Source organism: Alligator sinensis, unplaced genomic scaffold, assembly GCF_000455745.1.
Source record: "Alligator sinensis unplaced genomic scaffold, ASM45574v1 scaffold897_1, whole genome shotgun sequence".
NCBI classification, from domain to species: Eukaryota; Metazoa; Chordata; order Crocodylia; family Alligatoridae; genus Alligator; species Alligator sinensis.
This window is the reverse complement of record NW_005843805.1, coordinates 1-11,023: the sequence shown is the minus strand read 5'-3', so window position 1 is coordinate 11,023 and position 11,023 is coordinate 1. Positions and strand designations below refer to the sequence as shown.

General features: G+C 47.7%; 1 pseudogene; it reads left to right on the top strand.

Moving 5' to 3' along the window:
* The window catches only part of LOC112548953, a 23,420-nt pseudogene extending 12,457 nt beyond the window's left edge, over nucleotides 1-10,963 (top strand).
* The last annotated feature ends 60 nt before the right edge of the window (nucleotides 10,964-11,023 follow it).

Below are 11,023 nucleotides of genomic sequence, written 5' to 3'. Positions count from 1 at the left end.
CCCCCCCGCAACTCCAGGTCTTGCCCTGCTCCCCCCCACACCTCCCTGCCATTCCAGTTTGAGCCCTGCTCCACTCCCCGCCACCGCTATGGGTCCGGCACCCCCCCAATACTCTGGGTCCGGCCTTGCTTCACCCCTCTGACTCCCCGCTGCTCTGGGTCCAGCCCCATTCCATCCCTCACTCCACATCTGCATGGCCCACATCCACCTGCCTCCCCTTCTCTCCCCGTTCCCCTCCTGCCCTCCCTGCCTGCTGCCTCCCCCTCCCTGCCAGCTGTCCTGGGGGGTGTCAGGGATGGACAGCAGGGGGCGCCACTGTAATCACTCCCTTCACCCTCAGGCAAGGAAGTGGGGGTTAGCCCCACTGCTCGGGCAACAGGGGTGTGTTTGCTGCCACCACAAACTTCCTTTCAGTGGCACAGACTTGGGCCCATGCAACCCAGGCCATGCAGCCAATTGTTGCCTCAGCAGTGCATACGCAGTTGCCCAAAAGTGTTACAGACAGACACACATACAGACAGACAGACTAAGCCTTTTGTTATATTAGAATATATAGATATAAATATAGATACCGATAGATAGATAGATAGATAGATAGATAGATAGATGTGTGTGTGTGTGTGTGTATTCTTCCATTTCATTTATATCATATAAGCACATAGCCAGTAAATTAAAAGGCTAGGCCATTCACTTCTGTTTGACTTCCAGCGAGATGATTCTACTTTGTTGTGGGTGGAAAAAAACTATTTGGAAGTGCCAAAAAATGCAGTTACAATGCCACAGAATTGCCAGTTAGGGGTGTGAAGCTGAACTGTTTTTAGCCTTTAGTCCTGAGGGGCTATTCATACAAGTAAATGTTTATGGGTTTCAGGGCTCTGTATCTATCCCTTAAGTTTACAGAACTGAAAGATTTTGTACATTTCGAACTAACCCAAATTCACCTATTTTTCCTCTAGTTTTAGGTTCTGTTCCTCTCATCGCTGTGGAGGATTACCAGGAGGGAGGGATCCGCATAGTTTGCCGATCAGCTGGCTGGTTCCCAGAGCCCAGGGTGGTATGGAGAGATCCCAGTGGGCAGCATTTGCCATCATTTCCTAAAACAAAAGGTCAACAGGATAATGTTCTGTTTGAAACTGAAACTAATGACCTGTTTGAAACTGAAACTGCTATTGTTATAAAAGATATACAAACTCAAACTTGTCATGTTGGATAAGAGACAAGTACCTTAGCCAAGGGAAGGAATCAACCATTTCTATATCAGGTCAGTTTTTGTTTGAATCCTGCAGTGAAATCACCGCCACCCAAAGCAATGTAAAATGTAAAACAAATGAAAGTCAAGCAAGCAAATATGTCTACTTTCCTCCACACCCTGCCACAAAGAGACTGTTACTTTTCCAGGTCACATTTCATATGTTGCAACTAATTTAATTTTATTATTCAGAACTTTGAATTACATTTAAATTTAACCTTAACTCTGTATTTTATGAATATCTATTTTTTTATTAGAAAAGCATACCTCTGAGAAAAGACCCATTCAAATTAACAAGTCAAAATGTTCCTCCACAGCTTTTGGGGTACATGCATTTCTTAATGTGCTAATTATTTCAGTATAAACACCCATGAATTGTTAATGGCACCTGTAAATTGTCAATTATTTACTATATAAAATGTGAATAAGACAGAGATCTGGATTAGTGATAATCCAGATATCTCTATGACTTGTCCTAAATTCCAAAATCCAATCCAGCCTGGCCCTGCTCCAGCAGAAAAAAATGCATTAGGAACCTCCATTTTTGGATTACAGAGTACCTAGGCACCCTGTGGCTTTCAAGCCTGATCAGAATTTGAAGTGTGATCACCTAGAAATTTAACTGCTGCCTAAGATTCCTTTTGATCGAGATGGACTTCTGGTTTTCCTCCATCAAAAGCCCTATAGGAACCAGATCCATTAGACATCCTCATAACATGCCTAGTTCGTACTGACGACATAGACATTTTTTCAAAATTGTGAGATATCTACACCATGAACATAAAAGACTGATGGCTACAGCACAGGAAATAAGAGACCTATGAGTTTTAGGCTCTCCACAGCCTGAGGGCATTCAAATTGTTCAAGAGTGCCCTAACCCCTAGACAACCATCTAGGCTCCACAATTCTGGGGTCAGAAGTAGAGCAAGTTAACACAAGAGGAGTGTGTCTTAGTGCTGAGACCACTTCCTGTGAAGGGAGAGGCTTGTGGTGCAGTCACTGCTATAAGCTTGCCATTGCTCTTTTATATTAATTTGTGACTGACTGGGGTTAAAAGCATAAATAATCCAAGCAACGGGACCGTGACCCAGAATCCTGCCCCCTTCCAGACTAGGAGTGTCCACAGAGAGGGTTAGTGCAGAGTAGTAGGTGTGCTATACATTTCTGCCCCTTTTCCATGCACTCTCTTCAGCTAGGACATAAATCCTTAGAGGGACTGACATTCTGCACTGTGTTATCTAATAAGGGAAGAAATACAAGTCACCTTTGGTTGTCTTTGTACCATCAGAAAAAAAAATTCTGGTGGCACAAAGTGAAAGCAAATAGAAATCCCTACCTTCTCCTGTACCAAAAGTGCCCAAGTGGGTGGCCTTGATGGAAAGCAGTAATCATTTATTCTGTTTTTTTGCTGCCAGTGTCAATTTGCTGATGGCTGCAGAGTGTGGGCAGCCCAGACCTGGCTCTGCTCTCCAACTGTCCACTCCAGGGTCTTGATGAGTCTGATCCTGCAAATCCCAGGAATTCCTGGACACAATCATATCCTCCAAACCTTGAAGGAGCGTCCCTAGCTTTCTCTACTAAAGAAATGCAACCCACAATCTCCACAGAAACATCTGGGTAAGCAGGAAAAGTCAACGTTTTCTCGCTTACTCAGATGCATCCCCAGAATCTACTACAAAGTTTCTAGGTAAAAGGGAAAATTCTAGCTTTCCCTTCTTGCCCACATGCAGCCCTGGAGATGCATGCCAGTAAGTGGGGAAACTAGAGACCTGTTCTTGACCAGATCCGTGTGTCAGCACAGGTCCCAAATGGAGGCATGGGACACCTGAGAGTCTTCTGTGTCTCCACACTGACCACACCATCCTAAAGCAAGGTAAATCAATACCACACCAATATCTGATTTAGGATTGTTGCACTAATTTTGCTCCATTAATGCAACCCTGGTTTGCAACAAGACCTTGAACCAGCTGAAGAGTAGCCAAACAAAGTTAGCACCAATTTTGCTAAGCCAGGGCAAAAACCCAGTGTAGAGGAGGCCTTAGCTTCTTTTGAAAATCCCATTCTGCTTTAGCGATTAAAATGCTGTAAGGAGAACAGCAAGTAAAGGTTATTTTCTAACTCCAATGTTTGGGAAATTGAGACTTCATTTAAAAATCTAAGAGTAATATTAGATTTTCCAAAAATTCTCTTAATATGTCACTTCTGGTTCTTCTATATCTAAAAACTGAGAGAAATTCTTTGAAGGTGTTAGTCCATTAAACCTCATAACTCAAACCTGTTACAAAGCAAGAAATCTTACCCCTGTATATATGGTCCCAGAGGAGCACTGAACCAAACCAATCCTGTTCATTTGCCAAAAATTCCATGTAAGTGTCAAAACTTGCGTACAGCGTTGTGGGACATCTGCTGTTACTTATTTCTCAAACCAATCCCAGGGACCTTGTTTTATAGATCTGTTTTTCCCTTGGATGAATACCTGGATGGTGACTCTGATTGTGACCCTGGTGATTTCATTGGGACTCTTTGTCTTGACCATTTATCTTTTCAAGCTAAGAAGTAAGTATGGGGTAAGGGGCGGGGGAAGGGGGGAAGGGGGAGGGATGGACTATAGTGCACTTAGCAAGACATTGTCTTCTGATAATTGAGAAAGGGTATAAATGAGACTTCACCCCGGAACAAGAGGGATGGACTATAGTGCACTTAGCAAGACATTGTCTTCTGATAATTGAGAAAGGGTATAAATGAGACTTCACCCCGGAACAAGCAAAGAGGAGGAAGTACATGTGCTGCCTGCTAAGCAGACCACTGCTCAATAATAAAAACCCAGTAATGAGGCATGATACAGCATGATGCTCCCTAGACCCTGTGGTGAGTCAGTGTAAATATTCCTTGATTTTAACCTTGCAGAGTAGAAAACTGAACCTGCCCCTTATCAGACAGATTATTTCTACCCCACTGAAGGCTCCAATATGGAGGCTAGCGGATGAAGGAAGGAAAGTCTCAAACCTCCATCGGGGTTAATCTCAGACTTTATCCCCACTCCCAACCGACTCTTCTCATGTGCTACATATGAGAAGAGGAAACAAATGGGATTGAAGTCTACAGGGCGGTGATCTGAGCTCAACCTGAGTTTTGGGAAATAAATCCTCTCCCCGGTCCCTTAGCAATTCCCCTCATCATGTCCTGGATGAATGCACTTTGTCATGCACAGTTTATCTAGTGATAGGGGTGGGATTCAGTCCATCCAGTGACAGATACACTTATAGTGTCTTTTCTCTGATTGTGTCTGATGTAGATGACCTTCTGAGACGACTTGGTGAGTTTTTCTCCATCTTAATGCAGCCTTTTTCCACAATATTAACTCCTCCTACTTACCAATTGTTCTGGCTATCACTGCACTCACTGGACTCCCTTCAGTAACAATGGGCAACATTATGTTTTTCCTGGTCACCCAACTGCCCATCTTTTGGTCATCTACAGGTCATTTTTTGCACCTGAGAAGCCAGAGGAATTCTGTTCCTGGCTGCATAGCCCTCCATGCATGGATAACTACCTAGCTGCAGAGACTGCACATTTACAGTAGCAGCCAGGGCCCCTAAGAGTGCTTCTTGTAAACGCATATCAGCTTCACTACACAAAACTCCTGGACTTGGAATGAGAGCTGGAACAGGACTCTGCATGTGTGCATTCCTAGTACTCCCTACCTGAACCCCAAATGTTTTAGGAGCTAAAGAGACCTGGGAAGTTAGAAGCCCTGAGTTGTAGAGCAGGCTGCAACATACGTCTCTCTAACTTTGCAACACGGCATTCAAACCACCTCCTCCCAGTTCAGCCATTATTGCGGCCCTTCTCTAATGCTACTTTTGAAGCAGGCCCTCTAGCAGCCATGTGGGGGAGGTCTGTGAGACATACATGGAACAAGAATGAGCAGAGCAAGCTATGGCATGGGAAGCTTAGTGAAGTGGCTTCTGGTCTGTGAGGGAGGGGTCCGGAGGCTATTGCTCCTACTGCTACAGAAGCTTCCTCCTGCTCTACTGTCTGTCAACTTTTTCCAACGACAAGATTAATGGCTCAGCTCAAAAGCAGCAAAGGAAGAACTTGACTTGCCTGATGCGGTGTTACTGTTGGAGCACTGTGCTTGGAAGTCAGAGAGAGCAAGGCTTAAGTCCCCACTGGCTGGGGAGTGGACTACAAATCAGATCTTCTAAATTCCCAGGTATGTGTCCTAACCTCTGAAGGAATGGGAGAGCTCACTTTTGCTTTTTCCCTCCCCACTGTCTCTGTGACTATACAGTCACACTTAGTTGTCTGTGTGTCCAAGAACAGAATTCCTCCTCGTGTGTAAGTGTTGAGACGGCCATTTAGATAACTAAAATATGTCCATTTAGATGACCAGGAAAATATACTATTTTGCCTAAAGTCTCTATAGGACTTCATAGAGTCTCTGGCTCTTTTTCTGGGGGAAAACCTCTGGTTGTGGGGAGGTTGCACTCTTTTCTCATTTTAAGTAGAAGGGTATCTAAGTTCTGAGTGTTCTTTTAATTGTGCTGGAAAGACTTATTTGGGGGGAAATGGATTTGCAGCAATTTTTAAGCCTAACTCTTCCCATTTACCCAGACATGCCCTTAGATCTGGGTAAGATTTTCCCCACTTACCCAGGCATGCCCCTGGCATATCTGAGGATGCATCTGGGTAACTGGGGAAAGCTGGGCAGGTGCTCTCAAGGCCCATGAGAACACATTCATCCTGTTCTGCACCGTTATCAGGTGGGACAAAGGATGGCATGATTTTTGCCCAATGAAGCAAAGGATGTTTCACCCAATGATGTATCATGGTACAGCTGACCTTCATCACTTGGCAACATCTATTCCTCATCTTAGCAAGAGGATCACTTAGTAGGTCTTTAAGTTCTCCCACCTCTTTCATGAATGGGGGCATACTGCATCAGTGGTATGATGGAACAGTATCTTTACACACTCTCCAATATTTTCCCCCATTTCTGACCCAAGTCACTTTGTCTTTGCCCGGATGCTTGGCCAGCTTCACTTCAACAAGAGACCTTTTATTTGATGAATATACTGTGAAGAGTTCTCATCCCTAGTATTTTTCCTTGGTTGCAGGGTGGCAAACAGATGCATCTGTCCAGGTAATGGAAGTGCATAAAGAATCAATGACTAAAACACTCTCTTTCTGACCATTTTTCTTATGCAGTCAGACTGTTGTATTGACTAACAGTTTGGAGCAGGCTTGACTTTTTGCTAAGATGAAAAAACTCAAACACTTGTGCAGCCAAAGTTGTAGTTTTGGGAACATAACATGCTCCTTCACTCCACTGGGAGCTGAAAGACTTCCTGGAGCAACAGTGCATTTGTGCCTGGTAGACTAGAAGACTTGGGACAGAAAAGTAGGCCAAAGGCTGGGTTGGGGCTGGTTGCTCTGCCTCTCCAACCCACAGTGTCTGGCATGGAGGCCAGGTGCTTGCCCAGGATGGAGGTGGGTGGAGCAGGGAAAGCCATGCTGGGTTCAGCACAGAGAACACTTGACTGGGTGGTATGTGGCGCTGCAGACATGTTTGCGGCACCACATGGCCACACTCATCTGGATGTGCCCAGTAAGTCACAGTCACTTGAAACTCCAGAAAGTAATTGAGTCTTCCCCAAGTAATTCTAGTTTTTAAGCAGTGCTGATCTCACCCAGTGGATTGACAACAGAATCATAGAGAAGTAGGGCTGGGAGGGACCTCCAGAGGTCATCTTACCCAACACCCTCTCTGCCTGAGGCAGGATCATCCCTATTCAAACTATCCCATACAAACCATAATTTAAACTCTACATAAGACTACTTCCAACCCTGACACAGCATAGACCTGACACCCTAGACTGCCAGAATTAAATCTGGGGGACTACTGTAGCCAAAGCCCTGCTTCTATGAAATGTCAGTATATACTCAAGAGATCACAGGTAAAGGGCTACATCCCCCCACTACAGATGCAGGCAAAAAAACCCAGAGTCCATACCAATCTGACCATCACTGCAGACTCATTGAGCCTGTGGTCTACAAACACTCCAAGTCTTTAGCCGTAGTGCTGTCACTCAGACAGGTGCCACCCACTTTATATTTGTGTTTTTGATTATTTCTCCCCATGTGTAACACAATGAATCTGTTGCATTGAACTACGTCCTGTTAGCTCTAGCCCAACCTTCCAATCTGTCAAGATCTTTCTGAATTGTGCTTCAATCCTCCATTGCGTTCACAATGCTTCTCGGTTGCATGTCAGAGAGGGAGGGAGCAACAGAAAACACAGCATCAGCATAAGCCCAAAAGTGTTTCTGAGTCTATGTGCTATTAAGTATCGTGCCGCTGCCAGGGAAATTTCTGGCGGCAGCGAACACGCCCCAGTTGCCCAAACAGTGGTGTTGCCCCACGCTTCCCTGCCTGAGGCGGTGGTGACTACCTACCCCTTACCCGTCTCTGCCTGTGCCTCCATCTCCTCCCCTGAGCAGTGGAGCTACGTCTAGCTTTCCTGCCTGCAGGTGAAGGTCGGGGATCATGGTGGTGGAGCCCCATGCCACCCGGCCCACTGCCCCCCAGAAAAGCTGGCACAGAAGGGGAGGCAGCAGGCAGTCAGGGAGGGAAGAAAGAGATCAGGGAGGCAGGCAGAAGTCGGCCAGGTGGATCAGAAGTGGCGGGGTTGTGGGTGGGGAGCAGGGCCAGACCCAAAGCAGGGGGGGAGAGGTGGAGTGGGGCCGGACCTGAAACAGGGGGGAGTGGAGGGGGCCTGGGGTCAGACCTGAAGCGGCAGGGGGGTGTGGAGCAGGGCTAGACCCAAAGCAGCAGGTGAGGGGTGGAGTGGGGCTGGACCCGAAACAGCAGGGGGGTGGAGGGGAGCGGGGCCGGACCCAAAGCAGTGTGGAGGGAGTGGGGCCAGACCCGAAGTGGTTGCAGGAGGTGGGATTGTGCAGGGCCAGACGCAAAGTGGTTGAGCGGGTAGAGCAGGGCCAAACCTGAAGCAGCAGGGTTGGGGTCGAACAGGGCGGGACCCAAAGTGGTGGAGGGGATGGTGGGGAAGCAGAGCTGGACACAAAGTGGCAGTGGGGGTGGAGTGGGGCTGGACAGGTTGTGGGGAGCAGTGCCAGACCCAAAGTGACAGGGGGAGCAGGGCCAGACCCAAAGTGACAGGGGGAGCAGGGCCAGACCCAAAGCAGTGGAGGGGGAGGAAGTGGAGCCAGGCCGTAATCAGCGAGGAGGAGGGGAGCAGGGCTGGACCCAAAGTGACGGGGGGAGCAGGGCCAGACCCAAAGCAGTGGAGGGGGAGGAAGTGGAGCCAGGCCGTAATCAGCGAGGAGGAGGGGAGCAGGGCTGGACCCAAAGTGACGGGGGGAGCAGGGCCAGACCCAAAGCAGTGGGGAGTGGGGTGAGATCTGAAGCAGCGAGGGGGTATGTGGGGCCAGATGAGGAGCGGCAAGGGGGGGAGGAGAGGTGCGGGGATGGACACAGGGCTCTGTCCCCGCCACCTGGCCCTTCCTCCCCTGTCATTCTTGATGGGCAATTTGCTAGTCATTTCATAAGAGGGAAAGGAAAAATTAGTAGCAAGAACTATATGGGCAATAGAAGTTCTGGTAAGTACCAAGACTTCTGTGAAATGTATGGCCTCTGACACACAAATGCTCACAGGATGTCCAGCAATTTCTTGAGGATTTATTTATTCTTGGCTGAAGTCTTATTATTTATTTAATCACAATCATAATATTTTACACAGCACTAAACACTCTCAATATATTTCTTTGAGTGAACTTTCATGTTCAATTCTGTGGTTCATTTCAGGGCTGGGCAGAACTGCACCACCTGTGGAGGAAGGTAAAAGTATCACCTTGAGGGAAAACATCTTTCTCTGCTTTGCTGTGTGGGGCAGGAAGTCAGTGTTCAGGGCAAAGCTCAGCCACTCCCTGCTTTTTACAGCCCATTGTGAGATGGCACAAGATTTCATCTCAGTCTCAGCCATGGGGCTCCAGCTCCTCTTCCTGCCCCACCTCAGCCTGCCTGGCCACTGCCCCCGCTGAGCTTTCTGAGCCCTCCCCACATCACGGTCTGGCTGCACTGGCAGCTCAGCATCCCCACAGCTACCACAAGCAAAGACCCTCTTATTCTTAGTCCAGCAGCAACCTCTAGTAGCTGGTGTTCAGATCTCCCTCACTGCCTCTGAATCGAGTCACAAACACGAGAACCATGGCTCATAGGAGAGAGACCAGACAGGACATTGTGCCTGTGCTCAAGTCCTTTGGGTCCTTAGGTGCCTGTCCAAAAACAACCCCCTAAATATTCAGGGGTTGTAAATGGAGACAAATTAGGATTATATAAAAAAGACAGCAAAAAAGTTAAAGATTTTTCTAATTATAACCTGTGGCTGGGAGAGAGAAAAATGAAATTCACAGTGTGATAAGAAACTACAGGAAGACTACAGTGGAAATGTTATGAGATTGTGAAGAGGGAGAGACATCAGGATTGGGAGAAATGACCAGAAAGGTGGGACAAGACTGAGAAAGGACTGGAAGGGGATCAGCAAGGTACAGTGAGAGCAGGAGGACCCAGATAAAACGGCCTAGTAGAGAGAAATGAAGAGATGGAGCAATTGGAACAGACTGAGGTTTAGTGAGAGTGGCTGGATGGACAGCTTGGCCAAGTGAGCTGCTGTTTTCCCTCATGCACATGTTCAATTTTCTTAATCTTCTCTTTTCCACTATCCACTTCCTTTTTCTGTCCTCTCTCTTCCCTGGTCCTCATTCAGGTCTCTCTCCCCTTTCCACTTAATACAGCTCTCTCTTCTCCTTTCTCAGACCTCTTCCATTGTGCCTGTAGTTACCTCTTCCCTAATTCTCCTCCTTTCCTTCTCCTTGATGCACAGGGGAGGATCCTCTGAATCCTCTGATGTACCAGCACTGCTCCTCTCCATCATCTCTGCTCCACTAACAGGCAGAAAGGGCAGTCCTCACCACACAGGGGTTGTGGCTAGATATAAAAGAGCAGGGCAGCTGCTGGGGTCTCTGTACTTCCTGTTGTTTCTTTTTCTCCTCTGTCCAAGCACCACGACGTGATCGTTCTCTTTTCTCTGCTTATTGACACCAAGTTTACATCACTGCTTGTAGCACAGTTGTCTTTCTGTTTCCATCAGGCACTTGATGCTTCTTCTAACCTCCACATACACGTTACCATTCCTTTCTCCATGACGAAACAACTTCCATTTGTTTCTCTATTTTGTTTACTCCTCACTAGCACAGAATTAGGCTGGTCCCACGGGCAGAAGAGCTGAGCTGTGTCCCTGTTCTCCCCGTCATACCCTCTGCCTGGCTCCCCTCTGACACCAGCGTCTCTAGTCCTCCCTGAGGACAGGCAGGTGCCGGAGGGGAATGATCCCGAGTCCCGGCCCTGACCCAGCAGATTGTTTCTGTGTCCCTGACTCATCTCTGCCTGTGGGAAGTGAATCTGCCCTGCCCTTTAGTGAGGCCTCAGAGCTCCTTCCCAGTCAGAGCTGGGTAAATGCTGGAGGAAGGAGACTGCCTGATTCACCCTCCGGCTGGGGCCGATGCTGTCACTGACACACTGCAACTCTTCCCCCAGATTGTGCTCTGCCCTGATGCTCTCCTTTCTCTGCAGTGAAGGTGACTCTGGATCCAGACACGGCTCAGCCCCAGCTCATCCTGTCTGAGGATCAGAGAAGTGTGATGCGGGGAAAGACATGGCAGCAGCTGCCCAACAATCCTGAGAGATTTGACCCTG